Here is a 15,007-nt window from a genome sequence, read left to right on the forward strand (position 1 = left end):
TAATCACCTTAAAAAATGGCTCCCCATTCAGTTGATGTAACTAAACTATATGACCTCAAAGCAGCCAGGGCAGGTATAATGTGTTGATGATGAACTACTCTAGACTGACAGAAATGAAAGGTTTGTTCCTTCCATCTGTATTTTTCTTCACATACTTCCATTTTCAGTGTATCATGCAGTTCCTCTGTCTCACTACATCCTCATCACTCATCACAGTATCTGTGCCTCATCCGCCTCCATCCTGCTCCCATGTCTCTCCTCAATAATGTCAGCCTGTCTCTTTTCCTACCTCATAAGCAGACAGTTTGACCTCCATTTCATTTGGGCTGCCCACAGCCTGCTCAGGTACCTGCCCCGCAGTCTGCAGGTCTTCACCGGCTCCCACTCACACTGTACACACAGAAGATGATTGACATACCTGTGACATTTCATTTCACAATATAGCTCCACAGAGTATGTGGTGTATCTGAGTGTGTGTGTATGAAACTTCTGTCTTTTTGGGTCACTGACTCAGTTCTGGTCTCTGTAGCAGATTTTTTCCTCTTTAGTGCTCTGTGCAAGTGCATCTTCCTCTGTGTTTTGCACCTGATGTTTAATGTGTCACTTAAGTACACTTAAGCGCCAGTGGTTTTGGATGCTAATTACAAGCCATTAATTACAAATACCCCATAGATTTCATATAACTGGAAAACACTTTCATGTAGCTAGTCCATCACTGAATACTGTATTCTTCCTCATTGTGTAAGTAGTTTAAACAGTTTGTTTTTACCCCAAAAACATGCAGAGAAGGTTGAATACGAGTGCCTCCCAACACCTACACTTGCAGTCTTGAGCACTAAAGTGCACGTTCACACACTGCCAGGAAGTAGGCAAATGTGTCCCATATCTTAAATATACCAACACACATTAGACCTAACCCCCACTGATGACACACTTCTCCTAATGCAGCTTCCAAGTGATATTCAGAGTCAAGTGTATCCCACAATTCACCACAGTATATTGTGCAACACCAGTCCAGTAGTTGGTTGTAGTGTGTCTATAGGCTGGTTTTAGGACCAACAATAATCAATTTACAAGAAGAAGTTTATAAGTTGAATTCAGCATGAATATTATTGAGTGATTGATGAGTGTCTGGATTTTGCTGGCCGGACAGTGAGAGGATGCGGTTCAGAGGGATTTTTAGCAAGAAAATCAATCTGAAACTATGAAACTGAGGAGGACAAAAGTAGGATTTTTGAAAAGTGAGGGAACATGTTTCCCCCATCCCCAGTGGAAATTATGCGGCTGTGGCTCAGGAGGTAGAGCGGGTCGTCTACTAATCGGAAGATCGGCGGTTCGATTCCCGGCTCCTCCAGTCCACATGCCGATGTGTCCTTGGGCAAGACACTTAACCCCAAATTGCTCCTGATGGCTGTGCCATCAGTGTATGAATGTGTGTGAATGGGTGAATGTGATTCGTAGTGTAAAAAGCGCTTTGAGTGGTCGGAAGACTAGAAAGGCGCTATACAAGTACAGTCCATTTACCATCTCACTCTGGACACATCACAAGAGATAGTTACACAAATGTGATAAAATGCTGCTTTTCTGAAAAGTTGACACCTTCAGTGGAGGAAAAAAGGACAGTGGTCAATGCTTGTCAACCCAGTGTGTAGACTTGCATAGAGAACAATGGGTACCTGCAAGAAGGGAGGTGAATTACCATGAGAATCAATCACAGCCATCTAGTTTTTATCCGACATTGGTCCAACAAGTCCTCCAAACTAAACAATGTTGTTTAGTTTGTAACTGCCCTCCACAATGACACATACAGTAGAAGTGTCTTCTCATCTGATGCCCCTATCAGCAGGTCGACATCATTTTTTGTGACAATGTTGTGGCTTTGGTTAGGTTTAAGCACAAACAAGACCTGGTTAAGGTTAGGGAAAGATCATGGTTTGGGTTAAAATTACTACTTCATTAAACCTGCAATACTGATTTTTTTGTCCACTTGTTTTCAGCAGAAATCATCTTTTAAGTTGATATGTTGAAAATGTTAGAAAACAGTTGCTTATTTCCACATCCAGCAGTTACGGTACAACAGTATCATTCATTTGGAGTCGTGTTTCTGTCCACCTGGTGAATCTAAGTCCAATATTCACTCTCTTTTAGCTCTGTTGCTCTCTACCAACTCCTGAGGGAAATATCTTGCTTTTTAGCTGCTAAATGCTCCACTATGTTCACCAGCTAGTCACCAGCTAACTGTGTCTGTTTGGTGTTGAGCAGGTAGTGTACAGTGGCTTTTAGAGCTTTTTCTCTAAGGTTATGGAATGATTGTGGTCATGGAAAAAAAAGAAACCAATGTTGGCTGGAAACAGAAATGAACAGCTGTCTCCCATGTTAAAGTTTGTGTAATAGAGCTAAATAATAGGGATAATACCTTTACATTTCAACAAAAGTAATGACAATGGCCGTAGGAAAAATTAAGTTTAGTCTACCACAAATGTGAAAGAGCCACAGCTGTCCTGTGACCCTAAAATAATCAGTACGAGAAAGGAGGTGAAATGGAAAAGGGAGAGAAATAAGGGCTGAAGAAGGAGAGGAGCTTATTTTCACTTCAGCATTAGAGTGTATTAGAATAAGCAGGGTATAAAGATACGGGACTGTTGGGGGAAGATTCAGGGAGGAGACGGTCCCTGATCTGTATTATCTAGACTGGGCTGAAATACTTGACCTTGAGGCTGAGGACACTTGGCACAGTTAGAATAATAAGAATTTGGCTAATTAAATACAATTGTTCTCTGGAAGTATTATACTCTACATAAGTAATTTGAATTATAACTTTTTAGTGAATTGTAATACCACTGGAAATGTATAGATAATGTCTGTTTGAGCTTATGACATAGACCTACAGTATTGTGCTTTTTTTTTAAAAATACAAACGAGAAAGAAATAAAGGAGATAAACTTTGTTTCATCTTCAAAGTGAATATTTTATTTAAAGGTAGTTAGTTTAGTTAAAGTTACATTATCATCACATGAACATGGGCTGTTGAAATTCTCCTTGGTGGTGCATTTGAGTGTGTTCTGAAATCCAGAAACTGGCAGCAGACCAACAAGTCTTTCAACCTAAACAACAAAACATGATATTAGTCACTGAATTTCAGAACAACTCATATGACATATTTCTGATCTGCTACCTCTATGGTATAAAGATAGGTTCTGGCAACTATTTGGTTGGGCTTAGGGCAAGACTGCCATCACGGTTAAAAGGAACCACAGCTGATTGTTGGTTGGATATATAACAAAGTCTTGCTACTTCCACCTTTGCTTTTCAGAAAGAGCACTCATTATTTGCACCACCACCATTGTCAGGGTTGTGATTACGAGGCAAACACAACAACATAATGAATGATGACGAGAGGCACCTGAATGAGGAACAGGTGAGCAGGTGGGCAGGTGGAGAATGGCAGGTTTGGAAAGGACCAGGGGGAATGTGAAAAGTGCAAGTGAAGTGTCCCTTGAAAATATTGTTTAGGATTTAATATTGTTAACAAATTCTGTATTCTTCATTCCTTCTATTTTCCTTTTATTTCGATCTGGAGGCTGCTTCATGATGATTGACAGGGCTAATAAGAGCTAATGTTATGGGGATTTTTGTCTAACTTACTTATGTTAGTCTGTTACTAACCTCAAAAATATATGCATAAGAAACTCCAGTTGGTTATAAGTCTAGCATAACATTTATGTAACTTACAAGCAAATAAATGATTGATTTAACATACAAATCAAACTAAATGTACTTGAAAACACACAAAACATTGGCTAAATAACAACACAACAAAATAGCAGTGCCTCCATCACCCAGATTGATAACCTGTGAAACTGAGAGATGGGAGAGATGAAGGATTGGTCTGCCCATCCACCACTACACTAACTGCGCCGAGAGCTTTCATGTGTGGCACCAATGTGCGTTCACGTGCTACACAGTGACATAATGACCCTCCTTTCTTTTATAGATTCCTTGGTTCTCATGAGGATGAACTGGGAATCAGGCTGCATGGCTGATTGATGTTCACAGAGACACCAAACTGAAGTTGAAAGCAATTTGAGGCTGTAAGTAGGTAATGAAATAAGTGATATCGAGTGTAAATGAATCAAAGCCGTGCGCCCTGACTGGGTGGGATTAGTTTAGCTGGAGGTGGTCAGGTAATGTCATTTAAAAAAAGGTAATTCAGTTCACTGCAACACAACTTTATCTGTGATTGTTACAGGGCCTGTGTGCTCTCGGCTGTGATAGTTTCAGGAATAATAACCTCCGTGATCACTATCCAAATTGAATTCATAGTATAATGATTAACAGTGTTCCCCTTTTGAACTCTGTTGACCTCCTTGGCTTCATGTATCCTCAGTAATCAGACTAAATCACATCAAATGTATCAATGTACTAAATTGTACTTCTGTAAATGTACTTCTGTCATCAAATTCCTCCAAAGAGGCTAGGGACACATTTGGTTCCTCCGACAACAAACATGATGAATTTCAAATCTCCAAATCAACTAAATAATAAGCTTTTCAGGCGACTTGACAGCAGGCAGCCAACACCATAACACACTTGTCAAAAATGGATAATCAGGATATTTGTGGATGAGAAACAAGCCAGATGAGGTGTTAACTGACAGTTTTAGATCTAACCATGGTAAGAGGAAAGGATTTCAGTGGATTTACCACAAACACATGACAGATGACGCAGCTTTAAGTTTGATTCTGTCATTTTAGACTGTCTCCTAAAACTCCTGTTCATATAAAAACTAATTTGCATTAGCACTTATATTTTGACATTATGACATGTAGATTATTTAGTTATCAACTTTATCAAGAAATATTTATACTGAATATACCTGCAAACTGCAGACACAAATGGCTAAAAGCTTCTATAAATGTTCTGTCAATATATTTCATTTCCATAAAATCTGAACAATTTAGTCGAATATTCACTCTCTTTTAGCTCTAGGTTGGTGTCCACCAACTCCTTGGAGAAATATCTGGCTCTTTATCCAAGGAGGGTTGAATCAAGGGCAACTGGACTTGGTTGAAAATACTTGGAAGATGTTTCGCCTCTAATCCAAGGGGCTTCTTCAGTTCTAACTGACTGGTGGGGAATCCCAGGTACTTGACCTCTATGTGGTCATTATCAAGGTCATAGATACCACTTGGTTCGTTAGTGCTCCTGGCTGACGACAGTTGTTGGAGTTGTCACGTGAGGCCAAATGTGAATGGTTGTTAAATCTCCTGGGAAGGGATGAGAGGACATCATTGTATGTGGAATATAAGTGGTGTTATTAATATAACTCCTCTCCTGTCGAGAGATGGTTTCTCTAATTTGATGTAGACGGCCTCCTTCACTCCTCTTTTAAACCATCTGTCCTCCCTATCCAAACTATGCACATTGGTGTCCTTGAAAGAGTGTCCCTTATCTTTCAGGTGTAGGTAAACTGCTGAGTCTTGACCTGAGGAGTTGGCCCTCCTGTGTTGAGCAACGTGTTTACTTCATGGTTGTTTAGTTTCCTCCATATACAAGTCTGTGCATTCCTCATGGCATTGAACTGGACTTGGATGTGATGCGGTGTTTGTTGAAAATCCTTGCGAGTTTCTCAGATACTCCAGACATGTAAGGAATGACAATGTTGTTGTGTTTATTCTTCTTTTCTTCACCACCCGCAGGGTTGCTGTTCTTCCTGGATCTTGTGGCTGTTTTCACAAAGGTCCAATTGGGGTATCCACAAGCTTTAAGTGCATCCTTCAGGTGTTTGTATTGCTTCTCTTAGGCTTGGGCACTTGTTGGTACATTATCAGCTCGGTGGTGCAGGGTTCTGAGAACTCCTTGCTTATGCTCCAGTGGGTGGTGAGAGTCAAAGAAGTATTCGTGTGTGTGTGTGGGTTTCCTGTATACTCCAATGTGGAGACTCCTGTCCTCTTCAGTGTGTATGGCACAGTCCAAAAAAGCCAAGCTGTCCTGACATCCTCTTGGGGTGAACATGATGTTATTGTCCACTGAGTTGGTGTATTCTGTGAAGAGGTCACAGAGGTCAAATACCTGGGATTCCCCACTGGTCAGAACTGAAGAAGCCCTTTGGGTAAGAGGCGAAATATCTTCAAGCATATTTTTTAACCAAGTCCAGTTGCCCTCGATTCAGCCCTCCTTGGATAACCATGACCTGGATGACTGAGAACAGCTGGTTCTTTATCTGCTAAATGCACACTTATGTTCACCTGATGGTCTCTAACTTTGTCTGTCTGTTTTGTTCTGAGCAGGTAATGCACAGTGGGTTTAAAAGAACTTCTTTTTTCACTGAAAATAGCTGTGTGCTGCTGCTAAACCAGGATGATGAGACCACTGAGACTCAACCAAAACAGTTAAATTGTGAGCTGTTAAACCTACGGAGCCCCTAAGGGGACATGGGGGAGAAAAAAAAATAGATGGGTGAAAAAAAGATAAATACTTTTGTGTTCCTCAGAGATACTTTTGCGTTCCCCAGAGATACTTTTGCATTCTCACAGTTATCTGGCCATGTACCCTGTAAGATGGCTCCCTTACATACTAATCTAGTTTCCAGTTTTAACCATTAGACTTGGCTGTGAACTCTAAACCAGAAAGAATTAAATTCCTACAATAGTTAAAATAACTACCAGAATATTGTGAGGTTAACTAAACTTCTGTGGACAGACCTCTACTAAACACTGCAGTGTATGAGATTAAAAGGTGACCTCTGTTTACTTTGCAGGTAGAGACACATTTCCACAGCAATGCATCTGTATCCTGTCAGAACTCTGCAGTGTCCCAGAAGACAGAAATACCCACTAGGTCACAGCAAGAGAAAATTAACTTTCAGACATCAAATATTTTGGTCACCAGGCTGGCATAATTAATGTCTCTTAAAAGGATGATTTGGAGATGATCTGGCAACACAACAATAATGTATTAAACTGTTTCACTAGCATCATCAAATACAGCTGCTATCTCAAGAAGAGGTTTTGAGGTGTCTTCAGAGTGAGCAGCCTACTGTACCAGGTCACTCTGACCAGAAGTGACTGCAACGTTGCTGGTTAGCTGCCAAATATATTTCCAATCCGCTAAGATGATTATAGCCTGTCTGACATCAGCCATCTTGACAGGTATTACTACACAGACAGTGTCACTTTGAAGCTCTGTTATTAATGTTGTAGAGTTTTTCTGAATGTTCGATTAATAAAAAAAGTGAACTCTACTGGCTGTTGTTTATGTTGCTCTTTCATTGGTTGAAATCTTTTGCATGAGCTGTAATACCGTCAATGATATTTTCAATGTTGATACTAAAAACAAACACATTTCATTTAAACAGATGGACATTTGCTGGTCTCAGTTAATTGATTCACAGCTCAGACCTCCTGAACAAAGTAAGATGTGTTGAAATGCTGATCTATAGAAAAGATTGTGTAGGACTTATGAGTGTGCAGTCCTTGTCTCCTTTGTTTACAATTTAGAACACATTACAATCATGCAAAGCCATTTTTGCCTGCCTCTATTCTAAAAAAAGGTTCTATTTACATTTTAAGACTGAGACAGTGTACATGATAGCAGAAAGAAGGCTGATGCACTCCATGAGTTGGTCATCCTGAAATTGATGGTAGGTTGCAGTAGCTTGTTGGAGACATCAGTGAACCATGTCAACCTCTGGGTTTGGCTACTAAAGGATGTCCAGATGTTGATCCACTGCAGTTGATCTCATGCTCTTAAAAGCTTGTCTAACAAATAAATACAAAATATCAAACAATGTTGCTGCCTGTTCAAAATATATATATATGTATATATATACACTCACTGGCCACCTCAGTAGGTACACCTGTGCAACCTAATGCAATCCAATCCAACAGCTCTACCATAAATTCTGCTTTTATGAAGCTTATACATTTTCAGTTTTTGTTGACGTTGTCAGAAAGGTGATAATTCTACTTTATGTTTATTATTGAGGTTGTAGTGGGTGGTGGTGGTGTACTGGAGTATATATATATCGCACTCCAGTACACCACCACCCACTAAGACCTCAATAATAAGCATAAAGTAGAATTACTGGAAGATGCTAAAAAGCTCAGATGAACTGCAGAGTTGGGTGATAATTCTCTGTGGGTTTAGAACTACAGGAACATTACATTAAATGTAGTCAGTGTGACATTAATTTATCATAGTTTTCATATTTAAAGTTTCCTTTTTAATTACTTTTACTGTGTGACAAAGTAGGTGAGACCACACAATTTGCCCCCATTGCACTTTGATGTTCTTACTTGTTATTTGTTGTATTTAGCCAGTATAACTTCTATATTTTTAGCATTGCTTTCACATACTATACCAGGTCTGTTTGTGTTTAACATTGTTTTATTACATTATGTATCTGCATTTCTGGTTTAATCAAGACAGACAAGTTCAGTTGTTTATTGATTTAAGTCTTGTGTTTCTTGAGTTATATATTAGCTTGCTTTGTTACTTACCATACTCCCATGCTTCCCAAGAGATAAAAGGGGGAGTCACTTCTTCTTTTTCCTTCTTCTTCCAATGGTTTTTGGTGGCTGACAAACAGCTTTTTGGTGCATTACTTCCACCTTCTGAATTAGAATGTGGATTGGAATGGGTCTTATGTCTATACTATATTCTTCTATTAAATCTGTTTTTTTCCCCCCAAAAATATAACTGTAGCCCAATACCCCACATGCCCTGAGTTCAAATGTAGCAATTGCTTTAGTTTGTGTTTGATGTGACCTTTTTCCAGTCTGTTTTTGAGAATCTGTCTTTCCTGCTGGTACTGATGAGAATAAATAATTACATGTTCTACTGTTTCCTGCATGTTACAATACTCACACATACCAGTTGCATGTTCATCAGTTATCACAAGTGTACTGTTAAGACAAGTGTGCCCAAATCTCATCCTTGAGAGGATGTCTTCTCCTTTAGCTCTGCTAGTTCCTCTCATACTCTTTCTCTCCTACTTTCTTTTGGATACTGTAGTAATGCCTACCTTTAGTTTCCCTGTTCCATTCCTCCTGCCATGTCTTTTTCATTTCTGATTTGATTATGCTTCAGCCTTATTATAATTTATTGTCATATTTACTTCAAATTTTTTTAGTCGCATCTTTATCTGCTAGTTTGTTTGCCTGCTTCTCATTGCATATTATTAACACTGGTTAATGCACTGCCAGAATCCAAACCTATTAAACTTGGCTTGGTTTGACATTTTCTGTCCAATTGAGTGCTAAAAGAATAGCCAACAGTTCCCCTGTAAATACTGACAGGTTGTTGCTCACTCTTTCATTCCACATTACATTTAAATCTGGAATGATGAATGCAACCCCTACTCTATTATTGGCTGCTTCTGAGGCATCAGTGTATATTTTAAGATAATCAGAATAATGTACTTCTATGTATCTGCTAACTTTGTTCTCATCTATGTTTTTCTCATTATTCTATTCCATAAAAGGTGCAGGTCAACCACAACCTCCTCTAATAACCAAGGTAGGACAAAAGTGAATGGTACGGTGGGGCTTAATATCATATCCCTTATCCCTCTTTCCACCTGCAAGACTGAAACTGAGGTTGTTTTTATAGCACCACAGTCTCAAGGCCTGATATTGAATTGTATCCAACATCTTTAGTAACGTTTTTGATGCAGACTGATAAATTATGCAGCCATGGTCTGGAACTGCCCTGATTAACCCGATATATATGGTCTTCAAAGAAAGCCTACTTGCTCCCCACTCTCTGCTCCTCAAACATCTTACATCAGTACTTTTCCCTTTTTACAATTTTCCCAATGAGTTGTCCAAGTAAGATTCTTGTTGAATCAGATACCTAAATATTTGAAACATTCTACTCTTTCGAAGTTTTCTCTATAAAGTTTAAGGTTAATCTGATTCTGAATTGTCTTTTTTGTGAAAAAAAAAACTGCCTTTGTTTTTACCACTGAAAATCTAAAACCCCTCTCCAGTGCCCACGTCTCTACTTTCCTTACTGCCTCTTGTATTTTTTAAACTGTAAAATCTATTTTCCTTCCCCTTTCCCACATAACCCCATCATCTGCAAATAATGTAACACCAATAGACCTATCGACATGACTAAATCCTTCATTTATCATGACTGAAAACAGAACTAGACTGACTATACTCCCTTGAGGAGTTCCATTTTCCACTGGGGCTCAGGAGATAGAGTGAGTTGTCCACTAATTGGAGGATAGGCAGTTCGATCACCGCCTCCTGCAGTCAACATGTCGAAGTGTCCTTGGGCAAGATATTGAACCCCAAATTGCTCCCCAAGGCTGTGCCATCAGTGTGTGAGTGTGTGTGTGAATGATTAGAGCTCCTCTTGATGATAAGGTTGGCACCTTGCATGGCAGCCTCTGCCACCACTGTATGAATGTGTGTGTGTGAAAAGGTGAATGTGGCTTGTAATGTAAAGCACTTTGACTAGTCATAAGACTAGAACGGTGCTATATAAATGCAGTCCATTTACCATTTACTAAATTCTTGGTACTATAATCTTTCCCTATTCTTACTGATATCAAACTATACATTACGTTTTTAAGATATCTATACATTCTTCCTCTTATTCCCATTTGACATAACTTGATCATTAAAAAATACAGCTACTAAACTCTCTTTATTAATCCTAGTTTTCCTAATTTCATTTTCTAGACATAGAGCTGGATCATTGTGCTTCTTCCTTTTCTAAATCCACCTTAATAATTCTTTAATAGTTCCTTTGTCTCTATATGATACCTTAATCTTTCATTTATCATTTTTTCCCATAATTTTAATTACATGTGAAGTCAATCGGTCTATAACTTATTGCTAAACTTGGACCCTTTCTTGGTTTACATAGGGGGACAATAACTGGATAAACATCCCACGTCCCATATCTTATTAGCCTATATAATCTTAATATTCCTGTACTCCTATCACTGAAGTTGTTTAGCATAGCTTATTTGATCTTTCCCTGGTGTTGTTTTCCCATATTCACTTAATGAATTGTTTAGTTCTGTTATTGTAAACATCATATATTCATCATATATAGCTTCTATATTCCTTTCTATTTTTCTCTCTCTGTCTCTTTTCTTCATTATTCAAACTTTAAGCACTATTTACCTTAAAGGTTTTTGCTAATAATTCTGCATCATCCTTACTTTCTATTATTACATTTACTCCATCTGTCATTATAGGATATCCATATTCTTTCCTATTACTGGACATCCTCTTAATCATCCCCCATACTCAGTCTTATGATGTAGTTCTGCCTAGTGAGTCACAATATCTTTAACTCTCTTTACAATACTCCTAACTACTACCTGCTTTCTTTTATACTGAGTTAAATTCTGGAAATTATGTATTTTCTTCAAGACTTAAAATTCCTTATTTTGATTTTTTACTGCAGCAGTGCATTCGTATGTCCACCACATCCTTTTATATTTCTTTTTGGCGTTGACTCTTTTGCTGCTACTAGAATAATACTGCTTATTTCTGTATTGAGGTCATCAACCGCCTGGTTTATATTTACCTCCTCTAATTTTCCTTCACTTATCATTCTATACTTGTCCCAATTTGCTTCTTCAAATTTCCATCTCCCTTCTCTCTCATCTTGTTCTATTTCCCTCTCTACCCCTACATTTATGAACATTAGATAGTGATCACTACTTACACTGCTTTCTTTGAATACTTCTCAACCAGTTTTTCTGGTCAAAGACTACGATACCAAAGTGAAATCTATGGCTGATCCATCATTTAAACACACCAATTCCTTTTCATCCATTAGCTCCTCTAAAATTTCTTCATCCAAAAAATCTCCACACCAAATAACATTACCTCTCCAATATTGTTTCTAGCTTCCCTTTCTCTAGATTTCTGCATAGCTTATAAAAATGTGTAATCCTCAAACATATTTCTATAACTACTAGTTCCAATTCTTGTATTGTCCTTACCTGTTTCTAGTTTATACGCTCTTTAATAAATATCACACACCCTCCTCCATTTCCAGTGTATCTATCTTTATGTATAGTAGTATATCCTTTAATAATGAAATCCACAGTTGGTTTGAGCCATGTTTCCTGAATGCATATGTAGCCTGGTCATAAATGATGGAACCGGGACACAGGGCACAATTCTATTTGTGGGTTCTTTAATTCCCCGACTGCACTCAATAAAGAACAGCATTAAAACTGCAATTTTGAGGGGTTGAGATAATCACAATGATAACAAAACAATACTGCTTTTCCTGATCAAAGCTTGACTTTAGCTCCTAACCGTCTACTATAGTGCTAACAATAATGGTGCAGTTAGGCCACCTGGATTATCACAGTACATTAATGCTAATAGTAGTCAGACTCCAGCTCAACATTTCCTACAGAAAACTAAATCTAGTGAACTCTAAACATGAAGTATCTATAGACAACCTAAATAAATAAAATTAAATAAAAATACAACACAAATAAATACATTTGCACAACCACTCAACCTGTGTCATTACCTTACAGTAAATTACTTTAGCTCAGGAAAATATATATCCATCAACAAAATACATTTTAAAAACACTCTCCCATGAACTCAAAATACATTTTTAGGAGAATAATGAACTCACCTGCACTCCAGTGTGCAGCCTGCGCGCTCAGACACGCGCACGTAGGACTCAACACAACACTCTATCTTCCCTCCAAGTTCAGCAGAAGCATACAAATAAGGCAATTTAGTGAAATAGTTAGCATACAGCCCTATGACGCTATTAATACTGTCTGTCAGTTTACTTTATCACCACTTACGCTTCACAGCTGTTCAGTGTTTGGCCTCAGCGTGGCGGGTATATCACACACACACAACACGTTTTACCAATCTACAAAAATAGAGAAAAATAGAGAATCGTCATTCATCAAATGTAGTCGGCTAGCTTAATTATACTCTTATCTACTGAGGCTGCTAATCATCTTTGTGTTTTCATAATATATAACAGGATATTTTTGCTACACAAAGTGATAAATACACACCTGGCAGTCACTCGTTTCGCGGCACTCCAGGTTCCTGGTGCGTAAAATCTCATGGGAGCTCCGTACTCTCGCGAGATCTACCTTACGCTGATCTTAAAGTGACAGTACCACCCAAACAGAAAGAAGCAGCAAATTGCCCCCAAAACACACTTCATCCCATGTTCACCTGGCTACACATATGACATCTGGTTTCCTTTGTAACTTGTCAATATAGCCTTTAAACTCCTGTCCATTTGCTATCAGACTTCTGGCGTTCCACTGAAGTATTAACATTATGGTATGATGTGAAATGTTGCCTCTGAGGTTCCTTCTCCTTGACTAAGGTCTGTGTGTATCTCTTCCCATGATAACTCTTCATTATATCCTATTTATTTAGGAAGTTAGCTGCTGCCTTAACTATAATTTAGATTTTCTCTGTCTTGGTTTTTGTTTGCTCTGAACATTTGATGACGTAGGCTAAAAATAATTTGTCCTTTGATATTCTGTGTTGTAGTTATGTTCCTGTCCTGATCCTGTACTTGCTTCAAGCTTGCTTGGTTTACTCCTTCCTCTCTTCTTTCATTATTATATATCCTTACTGTCCCTGCATGCATTACTTTCCCTTCTGATTTTACTTGTTCCACTGCCTGCTTTCTGACTGTGCATCCTCCATAAGCTGCTGTGTGGTTTACTCCGTAGTAACAACATTTAATTGTATCATTACTGCATCTCCTGCATCTTTGTTTTCCTTTTGCATACATTAGCCTTATGTCCATATCTCTGATATTTATAACATCTCACCAGATGAGGATCATGTGCTCTTACATTAAAGCTCATGTAACCTACCATCACTTTCTCAGGAAGCACCTCATCATTAAATTGTAGTAGTACTGACTCACTGCCAACTTTTTCTGACGGCCTGCAGCCGTCTTATTCCTATGACTGCTCCTCCTTTCAGTGCTTTTCTCAGTTCTTCCAGATTTTCTCCGATGGGGATTTCTGATATCACTCCCTTAACTCCTCTCCTCTCACCAACTATCCCTTTTTCTTCTATTTCTTTTTTACACACTGTTTGCAGTTTCATTGCTTTATTTCAGCACTTTTGAATATCACCAACAAACTGCCATTATGTAACACCTTCGCTATCGCTATATCCCCAATTGCCTCCCTTAGTCCAGTTGTCAAAGTGATTGGGCTGACCAATGTTATCCCTTTTCCAAACTTAAATTTAAAAATGATCTTAAATTCTTCTACCATAATCTTTTTCCTAACGTTTTGCCTTTCCTCATCCTCTTCTAATGCCCAATTTTCCCAAAAGTGTCATCTGGCTATCCGTTTAATCCTTCCTCCCTCCTCCTCCTTTCCTACTATCCACAATTCATGTCCATTCAGTCTTCATTTCTTCATCCTCTGACAAACCACTGCTACTTGTCATTCTGATCCAGTCACAATTCAGATTATGCCAAAAAAACACCAACTCACCCAAGTCACCCAACCACTTCCTGCTTCTAAGCTCTTGCTGACATCACCAGTGATGTCATGGGTTAGACCAAGTATGGGGGGATTTATTATTTAGTTAAATGTGTGGTTTAGTATTTGTGTGATTTGTACTCAGTAGTTTTGGCTTATGGTGGCAAATACTGTGTTGATAAAGTGTGTAAACAATGTTAACTGAGTGACATTGTAATATAGCAGTTGTTGGTGTAAGGGAAACTGCAACACCACTGTGATAAATATGGTCCTGCCTAGACAGATTGGAGGGTCTATTTAACGGGAGAGTTGTTGGTTTGTGGAGAGAGCAGAAAGAAAAGAGAGGATGTCCGTGTTGCTGTGCATGTGATTAAGTTTGTTGAGTTGACTTTTCTTGAGTTAAGCCAATTAAGATCAGTTGGATTTGCTTTTTTCCATTTTTTGAGACACGGAATGAATCACCTTTTTTAGTCATTAACCAAGTCTCTGAGTCTGCCTCCTATCACCTTCCCTGACACTCTGGCTAAG

General features: G+C 38.6%; 1 protein-coding gene across 2 annotated transcripts in view; it reads right to left on the bottom strand.

Annotated features, from left to right (window-relative positions):
• LOC122974730 (pleckstrin homology domain-containing family A member 5-like) overlaps positions 1-446 on the bottom strand; it is a 249,428-nt gene extending 248,982 nt beyond the window's left edge. The window contains exon 1 of one of the 2 annotated variants that reach the window (XM_044342619.1): positions 290-421. The gene's annotated coding sequence lies outside the window, so the exon portion shown is untranslated. Of the gene's footprint in view, positions 1-289 lie in introns of both variants that reach the window. The other variant, XM_044342621.1, reaches the window with a different exon arrangement.
• Between the last annotated feature and the right edge of the window lie 14,561 nt (positions 447-15,007).

Source organism: Thunnus albacares, chromosome 23 (genome assembly GCF_914725855.1).
Source record: "Thunnus albacares chromosome 23, fThuAlb1.1, whole genome shotgun sequence".
In the NCBI taxonomy this organism is placed as follows: Eukaryota; Metazoa; Chordata; class Actinopteri; order Scombriformes; family Scombridae; genus Thunnus; species Thunnus albacares.